The sequence below is a fragment of the Cupressus sempervirens genome, chromosome 5 (genome assembly GCF_028749045.1).
Source record: "Cupressus sempervirens isolate cs-2001-9-10 chromosome 5, ASM2874904v1, whole genome shotgun sequence".
Lineage (NCBI taxonomy): Eukaryota > Viridiplantae > Streptophyta > Pinopsida > Cupressales > Cupressaceae > Cupressus > Cupressus sempervirens.
In genome coordinates this window covers 678,734,857-678,747,597 of record NC_143122.1, presented here as the reverse complement: position 1 = coordinate 678,747,597, position 12,741 = coordinate 678,734,857, and the positions used below count along the sequence as shown (strand labels likewise).

Genomic DNA, 12,741 nt, shown 5'->3' with positions numbered 1-12,741 from the left:
TTTTTTAATGGAAGCCAGTAAATGTGTAAGGTTAAAAAATCTTTTATTTTTAATTAATTTTGAATCAAAAATTCTTGTTTTCTCATTGGCTAGCAGCAATTATGCTAGGGGTAAATATATTTTTTGACACCAAAAATTTCAAGAAAAAAGTCTCCCAAAACTTTTTTCAAATTTGTCTCAAACACATAATTAATGGTCGCATATCCTCCTTAGCTAGGTTCCTCACATAATGTGCTTGCCGCCTTGGAAAATGGCTGACCTCTTTGCAATGGATGGTGTCTGAGATGTCATGTTTTAAAGCCCAACAGGGGCAATTGGATAGTGAGGAGTGAATGAAAATCTTTATGCTTGGGTTGTTCCCTTCCCATTTACCTCATGCCAATTGTTTTTCTTCCTTAACTCTATTTTCATTTTATTTCACCCTCTTTTTTTGCTCCAGTTGACTTTAGATATGAATATTCATTTAGTGAATACAACAACAAATTTTAATGTAAAACAAAAATAATTTGATAGAATTGAAAGGACGAGTTCTTTTTATTTTGTATTAATATTTTTTTCCATTTTTTTTTGTTTTAATTTTTATTTAGAGATTTATTTTTATTTTTATTTTTTTTTAAAGGAGGGGTAAAAATTTATTCACTCAATACCAAGTTACAGAGCAAAAGCTAAAGGCCCAAAACAACATTACATACTCCTATCCTCTAGTAACATCTAATCAATGATCCCACAATACTCAGAAGGTAGCTCATCCCTACCCTTAATAGCCCAACTACCCACATTCTCTAGAGCCAACTTAGCCAGACAATCTGCCACTTTGTTCCATTTGTGAGGGATATGACGAAAGGAAATAGAGTCCAAGGAACTACAGAGACTAAAAATTTGTCTAGCCAAAGAGGCAAGTTTCCAGGTAACATCTTCCAACCTCTGGTTATTCAACATTTCCACGAAAAATCAAGAGTCAGACTCATAGATGATCCTTCGTGACCCTAATGAACAACCATGCTCAATGGCAACTTTAATAGCTAGGGCCTCCATTAGATTATTCAAATGTTGACCCTTGTAAATAGAGAGTAGGAAAACCACACCACCATCATTGCCTCTACCAATAGCCCCAATACTAGCATGACCAAGGTTCCCTTGAGAAGATCCATTTGTATTGATCTTCAAGAACCCAGTCGAGGGAGGAGACCACCTCCCATCCTGATACACCCACTGCTTATCATGGCTTGATCTTTTACTGGGGATGCATTCCTGATAGTTATCCTCTAGTTTCAGATTCCTCACAATAACTTGATCCCCAGGATCAATATTAACATAAATATCACACTTTGCATAGATCGTCTCCTAGAGCCTATTGAGAATCAACTTCTACAATTGGGAGCTACTTAATTTGGAATCACAAAAGATTCTATGATTCCTTTCTAGCCAAAAGTTCCAAAGAATGAAGATCGGACCAACCATCCAAGCAATCTGTAAGAAAGAAGTCTTCGCTAGAGGTTTGCGCTAGCTTTCCCAAAAATCAATAATAGAAGTAGCATGAATACAACCATGACACCAAGCCTCCCACCATCTATGCCATATCTCTCTTGAAAAGGGGAAGAGAAAAAACAAGTGGGAGACACACTCCTCATTGTGCAAACAAAGAACACAAACCGAATGTCCCTAAAAACCTCATTTGTGAAGATTCTCCCAAGTGAGGCATTTTTTCTAAGTCAACAACCATAAGAAAAAGTTACACTTGGGCCACGAAAAGCTTCTCCAAACCTTCTTCCACCAATTCACTTCAGCTAGACCATGTAAGTTCTTGTCAAGAATAGCATAACCTTGAGCCACTGTAAATTTACCTTTTGGACTAGGGCTCCAAGCCAAACTATCCCCCCCATTAAGAGAGTTGCAAAACCTATCCTCTAAAACTCTAGAGAGAGGGGCCTAATTCTCATCAAAGCCACCCATCGGCCACTCCTAAGAATCCTTCCAGCAAGTTATCTCAACCTGCCCCAGGTGCTTGATAGTCTTAAAATGCTCCACCTTAAGCTAGCCAGTATTAGTGAAAGTTTGGGAAAGGGGAAGAAGCTAGGGATAACTGGAAAGAATGGGAGGATGGCCATCCGACAAGTCCTGCCAAAACAAAGTATACAAGCCTCTATTACAAATCTAGAAGAGCCCCTCCTTAATAATTTGGGCTCCCTTCTTAAGAGTATCCCAAACACAGGAGCCTGTACCCACCAAAGGAAGACGCAGCACCTCAGAGCAATCTGCACCAGGAAAGTACTTATGGGTAAGAATCTTAGCTCATTCTTGACCTTGATTGTTACACCATCACCAATACAATTTGGCAGCCAAGTCTATGATAACAAGAGCCATCGAGCGAAGCCCAAGGCCACCTACATGTTTTGGCCTACACACATACTCCCACTTGACCAAGCTCCACTTCGAGGAAAGAAGACTCCCAGACCAAAGGAATTGCCAAGATAAAGCATCAAAATCCCTCACAAAATTAGAAGGGGGAACTTGAACACAACACCTGTAAATGGGAAGAGACTACACCACAGTCTTTAGCAGCAACACTCTCCCAGTAGAAGATAACCATCTGTAGGTCCAATGACTAACCTTACTCCTAAATTTATCCAAGATCTAGCCCATTTGGAATCTAAGAATTCTAGCAATCTTGTTATGAATAAGCCAAGGAGTGTTAAAGAAATATATAGAAGATTTGTCATCATTAATTCTCTATCTTGAGGCTTTCAAATAAATATCCAAAGCTTTCCTGATATTCACTGCCTCATTGATTCTAGCCATGCCCATCAATCTGATATCATCCACAAACTGAAGATGAGAAAATGAAAGAAGGTTATTATTCCAACTCCAACCTTGGATAATACCCTGCCGCACCTGGGCTTTTAAAAACTTGCCAAGACCCTCTACCATGATAATGAACAAGTAGGGAGAAAGAGGGTCACCTTTTCAAAGCCCCCTAGAAGTGCCAAACAACTCTAATGGTTCTCCATTAATAAGAATTGATAAGAAGGGTGAGGTCACACAGCTAAGAACCCATTCGACCCACTCCACAACAAACCCAAAAGTCAAAAGAATTTCCTGTAAGAACTCCGAACTCACCCGATCATAAGCCTTGGCCATGTCTAGTTTAATGAACATAGCTTTCTCCTTTGAAGTAGCCATAGAGTGGACTACCTCTGTTGCTATCACAATTCCATCCAAAATTTGCCTTCTGTCAACAAAGCCACCCTATTCAATAGAGATCAAAAGACCAAGGAATGGCTTGAGCCTCTCAACAAGCAATTTGGCGATGATCTTGTAGACAACATTACATAATGCTATAGGCTTGAATTGATCCAACTGATTAGCCCCTTCCTTCTTAGGTATGAGAGCCAAGAAAGTAGAATTTAAAGACTTCATCATCTATTTATTCCTATATTATTCCTAGACCACATCTAGGAGATCATACTTTATTATCTCCCAGAATTCTTGGAAAAACTCAATTAGAAACCCGTCTGGACTAGGGGCCTTACCTTTCTTCATATTAAACACAATTTTCTCCAATTCTAGAAGTAAGATAGGGCTTAAGAGGGTGGCATTCACCTCTACAGATACAAGGTGAGGGATACAATCCAAAATATCACGCTCTTCAGGCCCAACACAAGGATCCTCTCTAGAAAAGAGAATAGAGAAATAATTGACTACTTCCCTAGAGATGTCTTCATGAGAAAAGATCTGAATTCCATCTATTAAGACAAGGGAGGAGAGAGAGTTCCCATGCCTTTGTGCCTTAATAGAGTTGTGGAAAAAAGCCATGTTCCTATCCCCCTTTTTGAAGCCACTCAATACGATATTTTTGCTTCTAGAAACTCTCATCTTCAAGCTCCCATTCTTCCAACTCCTTAAGAGCTAGGGACTCAGCTTCACTCATCTTAGAGTTCAACCCCTAGTCTTGAATCTGGCGAATAATATTATCTAGCTTAGTTTGAATAGTAGTCTTCTGAACATTTATATGCCTAAAGCACTATTTATTCCATCTCTTAAGCCTATATTTCACATGTTGAAGCCTCTTACTGAAAGTATACATGGTCGTACTGTGATCAAGCATCCCCTCATACCACCAATCCACCATAAGATCAGGTAGAGACAAGTCTCTGAGCCACATCAACTGGAACTTAAAAGAGGGATTCTTGTTGACTCTATATGGAATGATGGAAAGCTTAACAAGCCAATGATATGATCCCCTCTAGTCAAGAATTTCAGAACTAGTGATCCACTTGTTGTCCATCCAATAACAGGAAACCAAAAATCTGTCAAGCCTTTCTGAGATAGCCTCGCCACCACATCTTTGATTATTCCAAGTAAAGACACCATTAGTTGGCTTCACATCAATAAGAAGCAATGCGCCAATCATATCTCTGAGTAGATTTGAGGAATAGTCCAGCCTAGCTAACCCTCCTCCTTTTTCCTCTAGGCTAATAACTACATTGAAATCACATTCCATAATCCATGGAAGATAAGGTTCCAAGGATTGGATGAATCTAATATGGTTCCATAACTAAGATTTACCTAAAAAGTCTATAGGAGCATAAATATTGGATAAGAGGCACCTTTCTCCATTCTCAAAGCTAGTGGCAATCAAAGAAATGGATGACCGGTTGGAAATCCACCATAGTGGGGAGACTTTCCTTGGGTCCCAAAAGCAAGCCACCCCTCCTAAACTATTCAAGGTACCCACCCCCTACCAAGAGCCCTGGGGCCAGATATACACAGTACAATTAGCCAATCCATCCAACGAAAGTTTAGTTTCCTGAATGAAGACCATATCAGGAGATTGGGACTCAATTAATCTACGAATAGCTTTTTGTCTGGGGATGTTGTTCAACCCCCTTACATTCCATGATAGCACTATCATTTATGGGGGTGAGAGAAATGAGAATCAATGGGTCTCACAGACCTAGACTCAACCAAATTTTCACCCATTATCTTCACTTTCTCCTAATCAGTCTTCCTGCCACTTTTTGATAGTTTATCTAAAGGTCCCTTTTTTGAAGGGTTTCTGATGAATGCCTAGAACAACTGGAGCCTTATTACTTTTTGCATATTTAGATGTCCCCTTAGACCTAAGGGGGTCAATGGCCACCAAGACTAGGCCCTGCGAACCCTGTGATCCACGAAGATCCTCGATATCCTGAACTGGAGGGGGCATATCAATATCCAACTACTCGGGTTGTAGATCTCCTATAACTAGAATCTGATCCTCCCTCTAGATATCTCCTTCTTGAATCTCATGTTGACTTTTGGCCTTAGAAGAGAGCTCGATTAGGATGCCTTACTCCTGGACCATGTCTCTAAGAGCCTCAAACCTGTTAAAGGTGCCATCAGTCTGCCTATCCATCTAGGTTCTCTTCTTACCTTTGCCCTTATTACGAGATCTAACCTGAGTAAATCCCTCACTGTCAATAGGTCCATTAGATATCGTGGCCTTTCCCTTGTCCTCCATAGGGGGACCTAAAGCATCCAAGGAAGGGGCCTTATACCTGGGACATCTGCGAAGAAGATGTCCATATTCGTGGCATATTCTACATCTAAAAGGTAGGATCTCATAGTCCAACTAGTGAATTGAGGAAATAGATCCCATACAAATCTCTATAGAATCTAGCAATGGGTAATTTAAATCAACTTCTACACAAATATGAGCAAAAGAAATTACTTTTTGATCTTGAGTCTGTGTAGCCAATCCCATAGGTTTTCCCAAAAGCATCAAGATTGAGTGAAGAATATCTTCCCTCCAAAAATCCAAAGGAAGTCTTGGTAAGCATACCCATACTAGAACTCGAGAGGGGATTTCCTCAGCAAAGTTAAAGCCTGTGTGCCAAGGCTTGATGAATAGCCCCACCTGATTAAAGAAATAAGGGCCACCTTCAAAGGCCTTATTCCTATCTGACATGCATGAGAAGATGACCATAAAGTAATTGTTAGTTGCTAATAGAATTTCCATATCTCATTTTGGGTTCCACACCCGACAGGCCCAGGAATCCAACACAGGCAATGAAAGATGAAGGCCTAGAAATTTGCAGATAAGAGCATGATTACTCCAGTACTCAACATCCTCGAAAACCTATTCAGGTTGAATGACCAGAATTGGTCAGACCTCAACTTTCTACAAACATCTAGTAATTTTTTGTAGTTGGAGCTTCCCATTAGAAGAGGATTCTCCTTCCCTCGATTGGGATTTACCATTCAGATCCCTAATACTAGCATGCACCCCCGAAGCTGGCTCAACCATCACCAAATATTCACCCAAAGGATGGGGAGAGGCGACACCAAGGTCTCCCATACACCCTGAGCCTGGATAAAGCACACAGGCAAGGAAAAAAATTGGGCAAGAGCCCCTCAACCCCACACTACCATGGGTTCCCACCAAAAACTAAGCAAGGATCACCAAGAACATGCTAAATCAGAACACTCATGGCCAAAAAGGATTCACGTGCATGGAACCCCACCACACAACACTCAATCGCAAGCATAAAACGCAAGCCACAAACCCCACCGCACAACAGTCAACAACAAGCATAAAATGTGAGTCACGAACCAATAGGCTAACCACTGTAGGGAGGAGGAGAGAACACAGGTCGGGCTAGGACACGCAGGCCCTAGCAAACCTAGAATCGCCATCAGAAGCCCTTGCATCCATACTCCTTTGAGTTCAAAATTGATATTTAGAGATTTTTTAATTAAAATTTTTGAAATATTTTTTTAAATCATTATTTTACTACTATTATTTGAATGTAAGAAAGTTCAATTTTTAATTATGATTTTTAAAAAAATTAATTAATTTAATTTTTATTTAGTTTTACTTTACCTTTATTGTTTTCTTATTAAGCTAATTTTCTAATTTCACTTTATATGATATGTTTAATTGCTTAGTAAAAAACTTCTTATAAATATAGAGACAATATTATTTGTTATGTTATAATTCTAAAACATTATAATTTAGCAATCAAACTATTTTTTTTCTTACAAAATACATGGACTCTAGCTCTTTTAGAACTCTTGTTCTATTCTGTTATTTTCTCTTTATGATCAAATTAAAACTTTAAATTATTTAAAAGTTTATGAAATTCAAATTGATTATAATTATTTTATTAGTCTATGCCTATCTATAGGCAGGGTACTAATGTTTTTGTTTACCCCCCTGCTAATTTGTGCAACCCAAAAAAAATACTAAGTTCTAAAGTTCAACAAACTTTATATTTTTAAATTAATTTATATTGATTTATTACCTTTTTCTAATAGATCCGTTGCATTTTTTGTGGGGTTTATTTTATTTTTCCACTTCAAAAAATACAATATTTTCTAACATGCATTAATGAATTCATTAATTACAACTCTATCTTTTCCATATTTGTGCCAAGTTCATTATTAATTACAACTTTATCTTTTGCATATTTGTCACAAGTTCATTGGATTTATAAAATAATTACAACTTTATCTTTTGCATATTTGTCACAAGTTCATTAGACTTCTAAAAATGTCATGTTTTCATCTTCCACAACAAAAATAATGTCTTATCAATATTAATATCACAATTTTTAGTTTTCAAAATAGTTTTTAAAAATGTTAATATATTTTAAATTATTTTTAAAATTAGTTTTATATAAATCAATAATTATTAAATTAAATTTTTTTTAAAATATATTATTGCTATTAAGAGTTGTATTACTTTATATATATAGACTTTAGTATATATTAATTTAAAAAAATAAAATCAATTAATTTTTAAATTTAACTTATGTAATAAAATTCTAAATTTTTTAAATTTCTTGGTTAAAAATCTATTAATTCAAATGTCATGATTTTACAATGCATTACATTAAGTTGTATATTTTTAGACAATGGCTAGTCACCACATTATTTTATAAAACTAAAATTTAAAATACTAGCAGTCGCATGCTTTTGTATATGTAACAATGCGCCGAAAGGAGATGAGATTTAAGAAAAAAATGTAGAATGAATATTAAATAAAGTAAATATAAGTTTTTTAAAAATGAAAATACAAAAATAAAAAAGTTGAAGATTAAAACATAGATATAAAATTTACAATATTTAGAAAATTTAAATATTGCTTAAGAAATGTGTTCAATAATTTCAAGATTTTACAATTACATTCAATTTATCAAATATTAAAAAAATAATCATTTGAAAAAAAAATCCATTAAAAAATTTATTACGAAAAATTAAATACAAAAAAATAATATGAAAAATAGTGACATCTCTAACAAATATTCTATTGACTAAATAAATTATAGAAACTGAAAAAATAATACTTTTAAAAAAAAATAAGCTAATAAAAAATAATAATTTAAAGTAATTTAAAAATGAAAACTTAAATCAATTTAAAAAATCAAAAGTTTAATAAATAGAGATCACAACATAATCTAATGTGGTGATCACAAGTAATTATTTTTTAAATAAATAAGAAAACAAAAACAATAGTCAAAGGTGGATATTTAAAATATAATCTTATGTGAACAAAATAGATTATTAATAATTTTTAATTTAAATGACATAATATTTACTAAAATCTTTTAAATAGATTAATAAATATTATTTATTTAAAATAAATTTATCAAATATCATTTAAAAAATCATCAAAAAATTTATTATGAAAAATTAATAAGAGAAATACAAAAATATAATATGTCTAACAAATATTCTATTGACTAAATAAATTATAGAAACTAAAAAATAATATTTAAAGAAAAAATTAAACTAATATTAAAGAAATTTAAAAACTAAAATCTAGATCAATTTTAAAAATCAAAAGTTAAATGAATAGATCACAAAATGAGCTAATGTGGAGATCACAACTAACAAATAGAAAAAGAAAAACAATAGTTAAAGTGGAGATAACAACTAATAAATATCAAAACAAGAGTTAAAAGTGGAGGGAGATTTTTTTTAAAATAGCCGGTAAATAATTAACGGGAAGGATTTTCAATTTTTCGACCAAATTGACAACTTTTTCGGCCAACTTGCAAATTTTTCATCAAAAATTGAATTTTCGGAAACAAAGTTCTCACAAATATCCTATGGGCTAAATTAATTAAAAATCTAAATTAAATTTGTTAAAATTTATAACTTCTCTTTTCAAAACCATAATTTTAAATATTAGGTCCAATTTGTTTCCCTAGAGGCAGTCCCTCCAGCTCTCAAAGAGCTCTTGTTATTTTTGAGTCAATTATAAAAATGTCAATGTCCTTATAATTGGAATTATATTTGCTTTAATACACGAGATGAAGAAAATAAAGAAGATTTTTTAGGGTTTTGTTATACTCTGGCTTTAATATTTAATATTTAGATGGAGAAGGATCTCTGTTTTTATTGCTCCCAAGAGTTTTTTTTTTTTTTGGTCTGCTTTTTTAACTCCATGAAGATGGTGAATACGCAGGACTTCAAATGGATTTGTGCACTCTTTAAGCAGGTAATTTCTTTTCCTCATTCTACTTCTTCAAAATTATTCTGCCAAACTTTCACAATTCGAGATACTCACAAATAGGAGAAGCACCCTCCTCGCATCACCCACAAATTTAATGTTTTCCAGTTTAATCAATACATTGATACCCTTTGTAAATTGAGAAACACAAACAAGGCCTGGGATCTTTTACATTCAGCCATATCTCGATGCCTTCCTCTCAATGTCGTATCCTTCAACATGCTTTTAGGTACCCTTGGGAACTTGGGTGATCACAGTAGAATCAAATCCCTTCTTGTTGAAATGAAAGAAATGGACATAAATCCAGATGTTGTCACTTATACCGCTCTCATAAAGGGTTTGTGTAAATGGGAACAAATTGAGGAAGCACTTGGGGTTTTCCACGAAATCAGACCCCTTCATTGTGTTCCGAATATTGTTACATACAACACCATAATTGATGCGATCTACAAAATAGGCAGAGTAGATGAGGCTCTTGTTTTATTTACTGAGATGATACAAATAGGCATTCCTCCTAATATTATTTTGTGCACTAGTCTAATTAATGGTCTCTGCAAGGTGGGAATGGAAAATGAAGCTCTAAGGTTAGTATCTAAAATGAAACATAATGACTGCCTTCCAACTATTTTTACATATAATACTCTCATAAAGGGTTTGTGTGAATGGGAACGAACTGAGGGAGCTCTTGGGATTTTCCATGAAATGAGGCACCTTCATTGCATTCTGAATATTGTTACATATAGCACCATAATTCATGCGGTCTGCAAAATAGGTAGGGTAGACGAGGCTCTGGATTTATTTGCTGGGATGATACAAGAAGGCATATCTCCTAATATTATTGCGTGCAGTAGTCTAGTTAATGGTCTCTACAAGGTGGGAAGGGAAAATGAAGCTCTAAGGTTAGTATCTAAAATGAAACATAGTGACTGCCTTCCAAATATTATTACATATAACACTCTGATCAATGGTCTCTGCAAAGTAGACAGAGTAGATGAATCTTTAGAATTATTAGCATAAGTGATAGAAGATAACCACTTTCCTACTGCCCATACTTATAATAGCCTCATAGATGGCTTCTGCAAAGCTGGAAGAACAAGTGAAGCGTGCAATCTATTTGTCAAAATGATGGAGTTTGGACCTACACCTAATACAGTGACATTTAATGCAATTATTGATGAACTATGCAAAGATGGCATGATGTAAAAGGCTTGGCATTTCTTCCATGATATGTCCACAAAGGGCTTGCAACCAGACGTGATTACTTATAATACTTTGATACACGGCCTGTGTGAATTGCATGAGGTGGAAAAGGCTCAAAACTTAGTCAAAGAGATGCTTAAGGATAGGGTGCTCCCCAGATGTTGTTACCTACACCACTCTGATTGATGGTTTATGTCAGTGTGATAGAGAAAAGGAAGTGCTTGCCATTTTTTTCAAGATGCAAAGCAATGGACATTGCCCTAATGTAATTACATATACAACATTAATAATTGCATTCTGTAGATTGGGAGACATGAAAATTGATGAAGGTACGCTCTGATACCACTGATGAAGTACGGCTCTGATACCACTGACGAAGGGCCACACCACCCTTACCAACTCACAACCAAGAATGCAATAATAAGGAAACAAAGAGATGACAAAATACTTCCCAAGCAATTTTATTATACTTGACAATCCAATAGCAATTACAATAACCTTTCTACAAAATCTCTCAAGATCCAATCCAAATCCAAGCTAGTCCAGATCCACACTCTAGTAGAAACCTCTGAGATCTCAACTTGTGCTCGCAAGCCACCAAGCAACCTCCTTGTTTCTAAACCGCAGTCACTAGCTCTTCTCACAAACTCTATCTAAGATCCAAGTGTAAACTGCCTCACATTCGGTGCTTTGTCTACACACTCACAAGTCCATCACAATCTTGCTATAAACTGCCTCACATTCGGCGCTCTGTCCACAGACTCAAGAAAACTCACTCTTCACTTCCTCCTTTTTTTTCACACCTTGAAGCCTTCCAAGCTTTCCAAGCTTCACCTTCCACAACTTTCACCTTTCCAAGCTTTCCTTCCAAAGCTTTCACCTTTCCAAGCTTTCCTTCCAAAGCTTTTACTTCCCGAGCTTCTCCTTCTCAAGCTTCCACTTCTTAAGCTTCTCCTTGAGCTTCCACTCCTCAAGCTTCTCCTTGAGCTTGATTAGAAATGCTCATATGCCTTGCTTAAATAGGCACTCACCACCCCATGCATGACTTATCCACAAGCTTCTAGAATTCCTCCACAACCTTCTACAACTTCCACAACCTTTTACAATATCCACAACTTTCTACAATATTCATAACTTTCTAAAATTCTACCCACACACCTTGATAAATGAAATGACAACCATTTATTTTTTTATTTTTTCTATTATGCCACCTATGCACCTCGAAAATAGAAATCCTCTTTTCTTTTCTTTTCTCTTTTTTCCCCTTTTTTTTAAAAAAAAATTATTTCTCTTCTAATTTTTGTCACTTTCTCTCTCCTCCACAAATTTTTTTTTTTTTTTCAATAATTTTTCCATACAAGATGCTCCTACATCAAAAATGGTAGAAAAGTTAAAGAAGATGACAGCAAGGGATTTTGAAACCTGATGAAGTGACATAGACCAAAGCCATTGATGGTCTGTGCAAGGCAGGATATTTTTCTAGAGCACATTTGCTTATGGATAAAATGCTAGATGAAGGCTTGTCTCCCAATGCAACCACTTATAGCTGTCTGATGGATGCCCATTGCAAAAAATGGTGAAATAGATAAGTCGGAACGATTTTTAAGAAATGAAAGTGGCAGGTATTGCCCCAAATGTTGTAGTCTATACCATATTGAATTCTACTTTTTGCAAGAAAAACAAACTTGACACGGCGTTGTCGGTGCTGAATGATACGAGCAGAAAGGATTTAGCTTCCATTGTCGTCACATATAATATGTTATTCGACAACTTTTGCAAAAGACATGATCTTGAAAAAACTTTTTGGATTATGGATCAAATGAAATAAGAAAGTTGTGCTCCAGGTGATACAAAATTTGTGCTCCAAGTGATGCAACTGTTTGGAAACTTGCCTAGCTGATTAAAGAAGTTAAACGAAAAAGTTAATAAACTTGGTAAATTATGATTTTTTCATTATTTCTAGGGCACCATAGTGCTCATGCTTGGACAATGAATTCCAGCCATATCAAAATTGTTCTTGGATATTTATTCTTCCAATTATGCAT

General features: G+C 35.4%; 1 pseudogene; it reads left to right on the top strand.

Moving 5' to 3' along the window:
* The first annotated feature begins 9,436 nt into the window (after positions 1-9,436).
* Positions 9,437-12,524, top strand: LOC149557763 (uncharacterized; annotated as a pseudogene).
* The last annotated feature ends 217 nt before the right edge of the window (positions 12,525-12,741 follow it).